This window comes from Somniosus microcephalus, chromosome 20 (genome assembly GCF_052327205.1).
Source record: "Somniosus microcephalus isolate GS21.2 chromosome 20, FLI_Smic_1.0, whole genome shotgun sequence".
Lineage (NCBI taxonomy): Eukaryota > Metazoa > Chordata > Chondrichthyes > Squaliformes > Somniosidae > Somniosus > Somniosus microcephalus.
In genome coordinates this window covers 69,100,826-69,114,798 of record NC_141006.1, presented here as the reverse complement: position 1 = coordinate 69,114,798, position 13,973 = coordinate 69,100,826, and positions in this window count along the sequence as shown.

The window sequence follows — 13,973 nt, the reverse complement described above, 5'->3', positions numbered from 1 at the left end:
AACCGCCATTTTGAAAGTAGGCGGGGAAGAAGGCAAGCGCGGGAAACTGCCATTTGTAAAAAAAAAAAAAAAAAATCTTTTGTTTCTCAAGAAGGTTGTGAAGATGCCTAAGCATGGTAACATCAATGATTTCGATCCTGATGTTGAAGATTGGGCCACGTATGTAGAACGCATAGAGATATATTGTAAGGCAAATAAAATATCAAATGAAGATAAAGCATTAACCTTACTAAACTCAATGGGTGCGAAGACATACGGGCTATTGAAGCATCTTCTATCACCAGCTAAACCGGCGGATCAGACTTTCGCTAATATTGTTGCTGTCCTGAAGGATCATTTGAACCCCACACCGCTGATGTTAGCGGAACGATTTAAATTTTATGCGAGAACGCAACTGAAAGAGGAAAGCAACGCGGAGTACTTAATTGAACTGCGTAAGCTAGCGAAATACTGCCAGTTTGGGGAAGGCCTGACGGAGGCACTGAGAGACAAATTCGTGTGTGGATTGTCGAAAGAAGGAACCCAAAAGCGGCTACTTGAAGAGAATGATCTTACACTTGATAAGGCTGTCTCTATTGCAGCATCGCACGAAGCCGCAGCGAGAGGCACTGCGGAAATGCAGCTGAAGGCAGCGGTACTCAGCGTAGATCAAATGGCTGTGGGTACAACGAAATGTTATTGTTGTGGGAAGACAACACACGATCAGAACCAATGCTGGTTTAAAAACCAGGAATGTAGAAAATGTGGCAAGCTTGGTCACATAGCTAAAGTATGCCGGTCAGGAAAGAAGACCAGCAACAAAAAGTCACCGCAGGAAAAGTGCAGCAAGGTACACAAGGTGGCTGAGAAGAGTTCGGATGAACAGAATTCGGATTCAGACTCCAACAGCAAGGAACTGGGTAGTCTGCGAATTCACAATGTGAGTAAGGAAGCTAACCGACAAACTATCTGGGTCACACTTCAGATAGCAAGGGTCCAGGTGAAGATGGAAGTGGACACCGGATCGGCGTTGACGGTCATGAATAAGCAAGATTACAAAAGGTTATTCACACATATTCCCCTACGGAATACGAAGATAGTATTAAGGACATATACGGGGCAAAGAGTATACCCCATCGGAAAGATAAAAGTCAAGGTGAGACACAAGGGCAAAGAGCACCAAGGAATGGACATATATGTACTACCTGAGGGAGGCCCACCACTTCTGGGACGGGAGTGGATCAGGAAAATCAATATGGACTGGCACCCCCTAAAAGCAATGACGGGAAGTCCAGAAAATGAGCAGGGAGTCCTGAGGTGTCCAACGTGCAACAAAGTCTACAAACAAAGGGTGAAAAACCTGTTTCAGAAGCACGTGCTGCAGTGCGGAAACCAGACTTCACAGGAGGATGGTGACGGGAACAAAGCCCAGGATAATGATTCAAACAAAAGGAGGTACCCCCGACGCAGTGCCCGGGCCCACTCAACTACATTTTTCGGTTGACTCCCTTTTATGGTGGCAAGTCATATGGTGAAGAGGATTTTCCATTCTACCGCGATCCTTCGGGGAAGAAAAGAGGAGAGCAGTCAACTCAAGGGCAGGTAGATGGAGCCGATGATCCAAGCACGTCTTCTGACGAGGATATGGAATACTACTACAACGTCACCAGAACTGTCATCACGTCCGATCGCGAGGGAAGACTCGAGCCGTGCAGTTTCTTTGACGGCGAGGAAGATTGCCGCCTACCCAGGATCAGCTCAGACTCTGGAACTGATGATGGTAAGATCAGCCCAGGTGCAAAAGACAAGTCTAAAATGGACTTGCAGTCTAATGATGGAAAAACGAAGGAGAGCATGAATGCTTCAGGAGAGAACAAAGTATCAGAACAGAATTCCACTGAACAACAACAACATAGTTTGACAGAGAATTCTGAGTCTGTCCAGTCTACAGACATGCACATTTCTGAGGAACACCGGGCTCGAACTCAACTACATTTCAAATTACAACAGCAATTAGAGCAAATGATTCGCCGTTTTGAGCAAGAGATGAATGCAAAGAAAAAGTTCTTTGACACAGAGTGGGAGAATCTGGGAAGACAGCAGAAGCAGCTGATTGAGGAAATGGAACAGGAACACACAAACCGTCTGCGCGAGGAGGCCAAACGAATCAAAGCTGAGCAAGAAAGGGAATATGTCAAATTCATCGATCAGTTGAAAGCTAAGAAGAAAGAGCACCCTTTTGTGAGCAGTGTCAACGGTAATAAGCCACTCAGGGAAGTGGTGGCAGAGGCAAAAACTGAAGATGCTGCAGAGATCAGGTTTGTTGCTGAAAGCGCTACTTCCAGAGCTTTGCTTCGAATTAAAGAATTACCAGTTAAAATTGTGAAACCCTTAAGAGAGAAGATTGGCATGGAGAAACATCGTGTCATTTTCGAATGCAAGGTTTCCAGGCCAAATGCTGCTGTCAAGTGGTATTACAAAGACAAAGAGATTCATCCCAGTAATAAATATGAGATTGTGAGTGAAGATGTGTACAGGAAGCTCGTTATTAATAATGTCGCTTTTGAAGATGAAGGCAACTACATGTGCGATGCCATAGATGACCAAAGCACAGCAAAGTTATATGTAGAAGAGCAATCAATTGTCATCATTAAACCCATATGTGATGTGGAAGTGACAGAGTCAAGTGACGTCATTCTTGAGTGTGAGCTTTCAGTTGCGGACGTGAAGCCTCCAAAATGGATTCTAAATGGTGAAATTCTTCATGCTTCTGAAGATGTGGACATTGAGCATCGTGGCACTATTCATCGTCTCACTCTGAAACAAACAACTTGTAAGATGACCGGCTTGCTGCAGTTTATCGCAGGGGAATCGAAATCTGAGGCGAGGCTGACTATTAAAGAGCCTCCGTCAAAGGTAGTCAAAGAACTACAGAACATTACAGTGGAAGAGAAGCAGTCTGCTACTTTGAGCTGTCACGCACGTGGTCCCTCCGAACTGAGCCAAATCAGGCTGGAAGTAGAAAAACTTCCCAAGGTACTCGAGCCTTTAGAAGTCAGCAATACTGCTTCTGCAGTTACGAAAGTTCAAGCTGTTAAGTCCAGTGAAGGACTATTAGATGAGTCACCCCAACAACAAGAAACTACTACGCCACTGAGGCGTTATCCGGACCGAGTCAGGAGGCGCAGGAGGCGTCGCCTCAGAGACTGAATCTGTGAACTGTTTTTACATGAAGTCGTGTATATATGTTATGATATTATGTTTAATGGGGAATATATACGTTTCAGCTAAAAAGGGAGGATTGTAGTGTATGTAACCGTTCCACCTTTAAGAGAACTATTTTGTAACCGTTCCACCTTTAAGAGAACTATTTTAAGTGTTGCACTACTTTATCTTGGCTGCTGTATACTGTAATACCGGCGGTGACCACACCGGTATATAAGTGCTGTGTAATGATTTATTGGGCAGATCCGCCCTGACCTTCAACCAGTAAAGTCCTGTTAAAGTTTACTCTTGTGGTCTGTGTAGTAATTCGCAATATAACACACAGACTTAACAGCGTCAACAGAAGTAAGTACACCCAGCACCAGCGCAGACATTCACACCTCGGGGTGACCTTCGGGACATAGAGTAGTGTTGTCACCTGGTGTTTCACAGCTCACAAGTGAGCCTCAGCAGATTCTGGAGACAGGGACAGCAGTGGAGAGTCCTCGTCGGAGGGTGCAGGACTCTGCCAGCTCAGCTCAGCTGCGCTGCATGTCGACCCTCTGCCTCTGGGTCCATCTGCAAGAGAAGAGGTGATGGATCTCCATGCACAGATGCAGGAGTCTCTGGCAGGTTTTGTCTCCAGGGTCGCTGCGAGTGTGGAGTGAATGGAGGAGTCCATAGCGACCATGAGCAGAGCCTTTGTGGAGTCATTGGCGCATGAACGCATCACCATGGAAAGGTTGACAACCTCCATGGAGGAGATAACTCACCAGGGTACGGAAAACATGGTGAGTGCTCATAAGAGAATGACATCTCTTGAGGAGCGTTGGCCATCTATTGAACAGAGAAACCAGACCTTCATGGAAGTCCTTCTGAGTAGGATTGCTAGTGCAGATACGGGTCCCCATGGCCCCCTAAAGCGCAGCAAGGTGCTCTCAAGCCACTTCCATGCGCTGGCCCCTTCTGGCCTGTGCAGCTTCAGGTGAGTGAGCAGCAGCCTGGTGCTCATCCTGCTGTTCCTGGTTCTGCTGCTGCCGCCTCTGCTGCTGGAGATCCTCTAATGGCAAGAAGGGAAGGAAAAAAAGGCGTCCCATGCTTCTGGTAGATGCCTCCGCTGAGGAAGCGCTGAGTGAGGGTGGCGAGAGGGGCTTCCCAGGAGATCACATTGGAGAAGTGTGTGAGGCTCCAACCTTCCACAGCTGTGCCTAAGCCTTGAAGAAGTAGCCCCAAGCCTGCAACAACAAGGTCCTTCAACATACAAATGCTCTCCGATTAAATCGCAGCCTTCCGGAATGAACTGCAGCTGAGAGCAAGCAAGCCAGCAAGCTTCACGCCAGCTTTCATCAGCGGGGTTCCCCGCAGGCGTGTTTAGCGTGGGGAACCCTTGAAAATAGCAAGGGCCCCTTAAAATGGCATTAAACATGCCAATAATTGCTGATTAGGGTCCCGACGGCCAGTCCCGCCAACGGCGGGCGGGACTGATTCGGGTCGCAGAGAAACGGCGGTCCGAAAGTCGGACGGGGCGGGGAATCAGGCGGGGGGGGGGGTCGCGAGCCCCTATTTCTGCGATTTTCGGCCCCCGCCTGCCTGAAAACCCGCCCGACGGCTGGCAGAAAATTGGGGCCCACATCTCCGAGAGCTGTGCAGTCCATGATCTACCATCAGCGGATAAATGACTGATTTAAAAGCTCAGCTATGGTGTTAGGAAGGTAATACTACATCAGCTGACACAAACTAAATAGGTTTCAGGATCCAGGCAAAAGGAAATGTTGAATGAAGTAAGCAGATCTGAGCCAAAGGTGGCCAAACAACAGTCAAAAGAAAACCTCCCAAGGTTTGAAGATGACATCATATTGACCTGTTTTCATCCATGCTCGTAGTTGTACTTTATTGTGTCGGTTAACAGGTCCTGGGCAGATCAACATTCAAGCTTAACTTTGAGTAAATACCAGCACAGTGAATGTCCACAACAGATAACTGAACATCGAGCAACAATAATGGGCCCAAGGAGAGCCGGTGGAGGCGTGCTTGTGATTTGAGTGGATCATTATTCCAAATTTTCTTTGTTACCTGTCCAGGATAAACGGAGTGGGATATGGGGATCGGGCGGGAAAGAGCAGTTGCTGTATAAGTTCAGCCATGATCTTATTGAATGGCGGAGCAGGCTCGAGGGGCCGTAGGGCCGACTCCTGCTCCTAATTCTTATGTTGTTGTACAAACACCTTCAAACAGAGTCTGCTGCTAGAAGCCGGGTCCATTTTCTGCTCGATCACTCTGTATCCGATTGGTCTCAATGGTGCTTGGACAGCAATGTCTTGCTTCATTTTAAATTCCTCTCCCCCCATTTTCAAAGACAAAAGAAAATTCTCTAACAGCTGGAAAGCCAGATTTCAATACTGTCTTGTGAAGGGAGATAAAGGTTTTCTGCTGCTCACAGTTGGTGTGAGTCCGAGTGAAATTAGCCTCGACATTCTCAATCTAATTCCCAATGGCCAATTCCACAGCACAAACCTGCCTCAATTTCATTAGTTGACCAATCGAGAGATCTCTGATTCCTGAACAAGGGAGTGGGACATTCTGACGTGGCCGAGACAGCGTGCCACAGAAGATGCTCTAATCTCATGTACAGTGCACAAGTGAAGCAGGCCAGACACATTAGCTTTCTTAATGCACACTGCATCAGTGGAACCTAAATTGAATGAATAAATCGCTTTCACAAAACAGAGAGGGATGAAGACGTGGATGTAATGCACTTATGTGCTGCATTGATCCGAGCTGTAAACGTGCGCCTTTTACTGTGCTTCATGAGTGATGGGAGTTACAAGGGTGTTGCCACGACAATGCACGCTCCAATCGCCACGCCTGCTGCTACTCCACTTTAACCAAGGCCCATCAATACTTAACGCTACAGTAGGGACTCTCATTTCATTTATACGATAGCAAAATACTGCGGATGCTGGAAATCCGAAATAACATCAGAAAATGCTGGAAAAACTCAGCAGGTCAGGCAGCATCGGCGGAGAGAGAAACTGAGTCAACGTTTCAGGTCGAAGACCTTTCGTCAGAACTGGAAAAAAACAGGAAATGGAAAGCAGGTTTGTCCCTTAACCTGTCCCATTACCACCTCCTCTCGCCTTGGATATCTCTCAATGTCTCTCAATCTCTCCTGCTTTCTATCCTATCACTGACCTTCCCTTTTGTTCTCTCATCCCCTCCCCCATTTCCCAGCCCCCAATCCTGCTTTCCATTTCCTGCTTTTTTTCCAGTTCTGACGAAGGGTCATCGACCTGAAACTTTGACTCTGTTTCTCTCCACAGATGCTGCCCCTGGCCTGCTGAGTTTTTCCAGCATTTTCTGTTATTTCTCATTTCATTTATAGCTGCCTCAGAGGAGATGGTGATCCCTTCAACCCAGGTCTACCACATGAGTCTGGAGGTCATGAGGTTCCTCTCAGTGGGAGTTTCCATTCTCTCACTAAATATCCCTCAACCTGACTAGGAATTAACATTCAGCAATTTAGAAGTATGCAAGGTCACCACCAACTAATATAAAAATTCAATCACTGGTTAACCGGCAACATTTTGATGGAACTACGCAATATATCCTGTAAAAAAAAAGAAGCAAACATTTTAATCAAAACTCGCCTCTGAGTTAGAAGGCTGTGGGTTCAAAGCCCCACTCTATGGGACTTGAGCATAAATATCTCGGCTGACACTCCAGTGCAGTGCTGAGGGAGTGCAGCACTGTCGGAGGTGCCGTCTTTCGGATGAGACGTTAAACCGAGGCCCCGTCTGCTCTCTCAGGTGGATGTTAAAGATCCCATGGCACTATTTTGAAGAAGAGCAGGGGAGTTACCCTCGGTGTCCTGAGGCCAATATTTATCCCTCAATCAACATCACTAAAACAGATTATCTGGTCATTATCACATTGCTGTTTGTGGGAGCTTGCTGTGCGCAAATTGGCTGCAGTGACTCCACTACAACAGTGACTCCACTTCAAAAAGTACTTCATTGGCTGTGAAGCATTTTGGGACATCCTGAGGTTGTGAAAGGCGCTATATAAATGCAAGTCTTTCTTTACTGAATCGATGTTGCTGGTGCTGGAAATAACATGGCAACGAATGGTTTCATTTACAGACAAATATCACCGACAGTATTTCTTTAATAATAAATCCATTACATATATTTACAGTTCCTTTGTTAAGTAGTTTTTGCCCTGCCAAATTCTATTGATTTTCACAACATTTTGGAGTAAGTGCTGATAACATTATCCAATCTAATTAGCTCAGAGGAATTTCAGAGCCTGAGAGTGTGAGGAGTCTAAATGAACATGCATAGTTAAAATAGTACCATCCATTAGTGCTGCATCTCCACGGAGGGGCTTATCAGCACCAGCGCTCTGCCAGACTCAATAACTCCTTCAAATCAGGTCCCGCAACAAGGCAAAAAAATCCCTTAAACAAAAATATTCTGAAGCAAAATCAAAAGAACCAGGCAGGATTTTTTAAAAGATGTTTTATTTTCTTACCATTTCATTTTTAAAGAAATACTGATTGTGAGACTCCCTCTTTAAATCTCGTATAACTCTTGGGAGAGGAAAAAGGACAGGCCTTTCATCATGTAATAGAGGAAAAAGGCAAAGTGCTGAAGGTATATTAAAATTCAGAAATCCACAGTATCTCCACAATACATTATAGGAAGAAAACATGGGCCCAAAAGAAGAAACGGAGCCAATTCAAGCTCCTGCTGTGTTTCAGCTTGTGCAAGCATGGCCTTTGATCCTCTGTGGGGATGCTTGGGAATTTCAGCAACTATCGAGTAAAACCATGTGTTAAACCGCTTATTTTTACAAGCCTTTCTAAATGTATGGTAGGGACACATTTTGGTTTTTTTAAAGTTCCATTTCAAGATCTAGCTTTACATTTGTTGGAAAACATTGGTTTAGACCCAGGGAAGCAGTCTCATTATACAGCCTACTGACCATATGGAGTAATCCCAGTTCCAGTAACACACAACTCTCCATAGACCATTAGATTGATTTCTCCTCCCTTCTGTCCCCCAAACACACACAGACATCATACTGGTGGGAAAATGGTTCAACTTTCACCTCTTCAGTGCTAGTAATCCGATGCAGTCCTTTACCCTCAAGGCCAATCAGTTCACCACTAGGGTAAACTGATGGAGAGCCCTTGAAAAACCACCGGCACCAGATTGCTTCTACCAAGTCACCAGGGAAACGACACAAGCCCCTACTAGACAGCTCGCACTTTGACCCCTTTCCCAATAGGCTGTGCAGTCATTGAAAGAATAAAGTAAAAACTCACCATTGGCAGCTATACTTGTTGCTATGACGCCACCACAGTTGAGTGGCGAATGCACAGGGGAGCCAATGTCTTTCCCAATTTGCACCAATATCCCAAAGTAACAATGTTAACATGAAATAACTGACATGAATCTTGTCATTCATGTGGAAATGACTTATGAAATAATACTGGGCGGCCTGCTGGTGGCACTGTCCAGGGAGAGTATAAATACTCGGGCATGGGCCCAGCTTGCTCAGGACATTCCTTAACAGGAACTAGTGAAGGACACAACTAGATCTCCATGTTGAAAAACAGTTGATTAAGGCCTTGTTTAATACTCAGACCAAGTGCCTCGTAGTTTCTTTACGTCAATAACGTAGATGGAGGATTAACGCATCCTCATCATGTGACTGTAGAGCTCCTAATCAGACCCTGGAGCACATCACCGAACACTGCCCTCAGAGGAAATTCGCAGGCAGCCTATAGGATATCCACACTGTTACACCGGAAGCTTTGGCCTGGATATCTGACCTAGATATTGACATTTGACATTTGCTCTGCTACTACCGTAGGAAAGAACATAATAACATAAGAAACAGGAGCAGGAGTCGGCCATTCGGCCCTTTGAACCTGCTCCGCCATTCAATGAGATCATGGCTGATCTTCTGCCTCAATTCCATTCACCGGCCCTATCGCCATATCCTTTGATGCCCTTACTAGTCAGAAATCTCTCGACTTCTGTTTTGAATATACCCAATGACTGAGCCTCCATAGCCCTCTGGGGTAGAGAATTCCAAAGATTCAACACCCTCTGTGTGAAGAAATTTCTTCTCATCTCAGTCCTGACTGGCCTAGCCTTTATCCTGAGGCTGTGGCCCCTGGTTCTAGACTCCCCAGCCAAGGGAAACATTCTCCCAGCAACCAACCTATCAAGCCCTGTAATAATTTTGTATGCTTCAATAAGATCCCCTCCCATTCTTCTGAATTCAAGAGAATACAGGCCTAGGTTACTCAATCTCTTCTCATGCGACAGTCCCGCCATCCCAGGAATCAATCTCGTGAACCTTCGTTGCACTCAATGAGAAGAAGAAGAACATGAAATGTTTCAAACTGGACAAAATTCAGGCATTGATGTATTCAGCCCAACAGCTGAAGGTTGGTCACTGAGTTTTGAAATCATCTGGTTCTCATTCCTACTGAAAATAATATTTAAAAGAAACACAACCAGGTGCTGGTGCGTCGGGCCACAGGCGTTACACAAACCTTCTTCTGCTTGCCAGTGTAAACAGTTTTTCCACTCTTACATACTTTCAGGTAAAATTGGGTAGCGCCCCAAAATGTCAGTGGCCCCGCGGCCGATTTTCCCAGGTAGCGCCCAAAGAGGGAGGAGGGGTGCTACTGGAAGCGCCCCGAGTCCCTCTTGGGGCGCTGCAAGCCAATATCGCGGCAGTACGTGCCGCAGTGACATGCACTGCGGCACGTCGCGCCGCGGTACTGCAGGCCTTCCTCCCCTTATTAAAGGGGAGGGGCCTGGCGCAGCGCGTCCCGGCGCCCAGCTGGGTCACCAGGGATCGGGAGTGCCGGCAAATGAGCCTGGTACTTAAGAGGAGTGCCGGGCTCCTGGAGCGCAGCTGGCACCCCGCAGGCGGCCAGCAACAAAAATGGCCACCCTCAACTTCCCCTTTAACTAGCGCTGCCCCGGCCGCAGGTAGGACCCCCTGACCCCGGCGGACATAGTGTCCAGCGGTAAGTCAGGGGGCACCTCCCAATATTACAGCTGGGGCACGAGCGGGGCGCTGCGCACGGTGATGATGTCATTGCCGGCGGTGTAGCGCCGCCACTAACCCCCCGCTGAATTTTGTGGGAGGCGTTAGCAGCACCACACCCAGGCGCTAGTTGATTTGCGCCCCATTAGCGCCCTATTAGCGCTAGCGGGAGGCGCAAATCAACTGAATTTAGCCCCCTTTGTCTCTTCCCTCTTAGTTTATGATTTTTGGGACAGTCCTTTTCTGCTACATAGAAAGTTCTGAAGAGTACGGGTGTGTTTTTACTGCGCTTCTCTTGCACAACCATTAGTTACCCAAGAAATATTTTCACAGGATCCCCAATTCAATCATGAATATGTGGAAAAAATTCCTGAGAATAGCACATTTACGGGAATTCTAATAGTAACAGGAACTGCGGGAGTGATTTTTCTGAGAAAATACACAAGATCACATTTATTCTAAGGACCTGCTCATTTCGGGGTCTGGAGTGGCGGGGACGTAGGGAAGTGAAAAAATATGTAATTGGAAGGAGAGAGGAGTGAGGGTACAGCAGAACTTGTCAAAGAAAGAAATGAAAAACATTGGCGGGAGAGAAAAAACAGAAAACCCCAAGGAAAATAGAATTGGGAAGAAAAAACATACGAACAGATGGTTGTGGTGGTTGGAGGTCAATCATCACAGCCCCAGGACATCGCTGCAAGAGTTCCTCAGGGCAGTGTCCTAGGCCCAACCATCTTCAGCTGCTTCATCAATGACCTTCCCTCCAGCACAAGGTCAGAAGAGGGGATGTTCGTTGATGACTGCACAGTGTTCAGCGCCATTCGCAACTCCTCAGACAATGAAGCAGTCCATGCCTGCATGCAGCAAGACCTGGACAACATTCAGGCTTGGGTTGATAAGTGGCAAATAATATTCACGCCACACAAGTGCCAGGCAATGACCATCTCCAACAAGAGAGAATCTAACCACCCCACCTTGACATTCAATGGCATTACCATCACCGAATCCCCCACCATCAACATCCTGGGGCTCACCATTGACCAGAAACTTAACTGGGCCAGCTACATAAATACTGTAGCAACAAGAGCAGGTCAGAGGCTGGGTATTCTGCGGCAAGTGTCTCACCTCCTGACTCCCCAAAGCCTTGCCACCATCTACAAGGCACAAGTCAAGAGTGTGATGGAATACTCTCCACTTGCCTGGATGAGTGCAGCACCAACAACACTCAAGAAGCTCAACACCATACAGGACAAAGTAGCTCACTTGATCGGCACCCCATCCACCACCTTAAACATTCACTCCCTCCACCACCGGCACACTGTGGCTGCAGTGTGTACCATCTACAAGATGGACTGCAGCAACTCACCAAGGCTTCTTCGACAGCATCTTCCAAACCTGCGACCTCTTCCACCTAGAAGGACAAGGGTAGCAGGTGCATGGGAACACCACCACCTCCAAGTTCCCCTCCAAGTCACACACCATCCTGACTATGAAGTATATCGCCGATCCTTCATCGTCGCCGGGTCAAAATCCTGGAACTCCCTCCCTAACAGCACTGTGGGCGCACCTTCACCACACGGACTGCAGCGGTTCAAGAAGGTGGCTCACCACCACCTTCTCGAGGGCAATTAGGGATGGCCAATAAATGCTGGCCATGAATAATACATTTTTAAAAAAGGCCATTCAGCCCCTCGACCCTGTTCCGCCAGTCAATGAAATCATGGTTGATCTGTTACCCTAACTCCATCCTCCTGCCTTGGCTCCATATCCTTTTATACCCTTGGTTAGCAAAAATCTATCAATCTCAGATTTAAAATGATTAATTGAGCTAGCATCTACTGCTTTTTGCAGGAGAGAGTTCCACACTTCTACCACCCTTTACATAAGAACATAAGGAACAGAAGCAGGAGTCGGCCATTCGGCCCTTCGAGCCTGCTCCGCCATTCAATGAGATCATGGCTGATCTTCTGCCTCAACTCCATTCACCGGCCCTATCGCCATATCCCTTGATGCCCTTACTAGTCAGAAATCTATCGACGTCTGTTCTGAATACACCCAATGACTGAGCCTCCACAGCCCTCTGGGGTAGAGAATTCCAAAGATTCACCACCCTCTGTGTGAAGAAATTTCTTCTCATCTCAGTCTTGAATGGCCTACACTTTATGCTGAGGCTGTGGCCCCTGGTTCTAGACTCCCCAGCCAATGGACACATTCTCCCAGCATCCACCCTATCAAGCCCCGTAATAATTTTGTATGCTTCAATGAGATCCCCTCTCATTCTTCTGAATTCAAGAGAATACAGGCCTAGTTTACTCAATCTCTTCTCATACGACAGTCTCGCCATCCCAGGAATCAATCTCGTGAACCTTTGTTGCACTCCCTCTATGGCAAGTATATCCTTCCTTAGGTAAGGAGGCCAAAATTGTACACAGTACTCCAGGTGTGGTCTCACCAAGGCCCTATATAATTGGAGTAAGACTTTTTTACTCCTGTACTCAAATCCTCTTGTAATGAAGGCCAGCATACCATTTGCCTTCCTAATGGCTTGCTGCACCTGCACATTCACTTTCAGTGACTCATGTACAAGGACACCCAGGTCCCTTTGAGCATTTGCATTCCCCAATCTTTCACCATTTAGGAAATACTCTGCCTTTCTGTTTTTTCTACCAAAGTGGATAACTTCACATTTATCCACATTATATTCCATCTGCCATGTTCTCGCCCACTCACTGAGCCTGTCAAGATCCCCTTGAAGCCTCTTCACATCCTCTTCACAACTGACACTGCCACCTAGCTTTGTATCATCAGCAAATTTGGAAATGTTACATTTAGTCCCTTCTTCTAAATCATTCTGAATAGCTGGGGCCCAAGCACCGATCCTTGCGGTACCCCACTAGTCACAGCCTGCCATCCTGAAAAAGACCCGTTTATCCCTAATCTTTGTTTTTTGTCTGTTAACCAATTCTCAATCCATGCTAGTATATTACCCCCAATTCCATGTGCCCTAATTTTGTTCACCAACCTCTTGTGTGGGACTTTATCGAAGGCCTTCTGAAAATCCAAATACACCACATCTACTGGTTCCCCTTTGTCTACTCCACTAGTTACATCCTCAAAGAACTCCAATAGGTTTGTTAATCAGGCTTTTCCTTTCATAAATCTATGTTGACTCTGCCTAATCTTACTATTAGTTTCTAAGTGCCCAGTTATTGCATCCTTTATAATAGATTCCAGCATTTTTCCCAACTACTGATGTGAGGTTAATAGGTCTGTAGTTCCCCATTTTCTCCCTCCCTCCTTTCTTAAATAGCGGGGTTACATTTGCTATCCTCCAATCTGCAGGAACCGTTCCAGAATCTATAGAATTTTGGAAGATGACAACCAATGCGTCCACTATCCCAATGGCCACCTCTTTCAAAACCCTAGGATGTAGGTCATCCGGTCCTTGGGGTTTATCGACTTTTAGTCCCATTAATTTTGCTAGTACTGTTTTTTTTACTAATAATTTCTTTAAGTTCCTCACGTGAAGAAGTGTTTCCTAACTTCTCTCCTGAATGGCCTGGCTGTGATTTTAAGGTTACATCCTCCTTGTCCAGTGGGAAAAGTTTTTCTCTATCTACCCTATCAATTCCTTTCAAAATCCTAAAAACCTCAATTAAATCACGCATTACCCTTCTGTATTCCAGGGAATACAAGCCTAGTTTATGTAATCGCTCCTC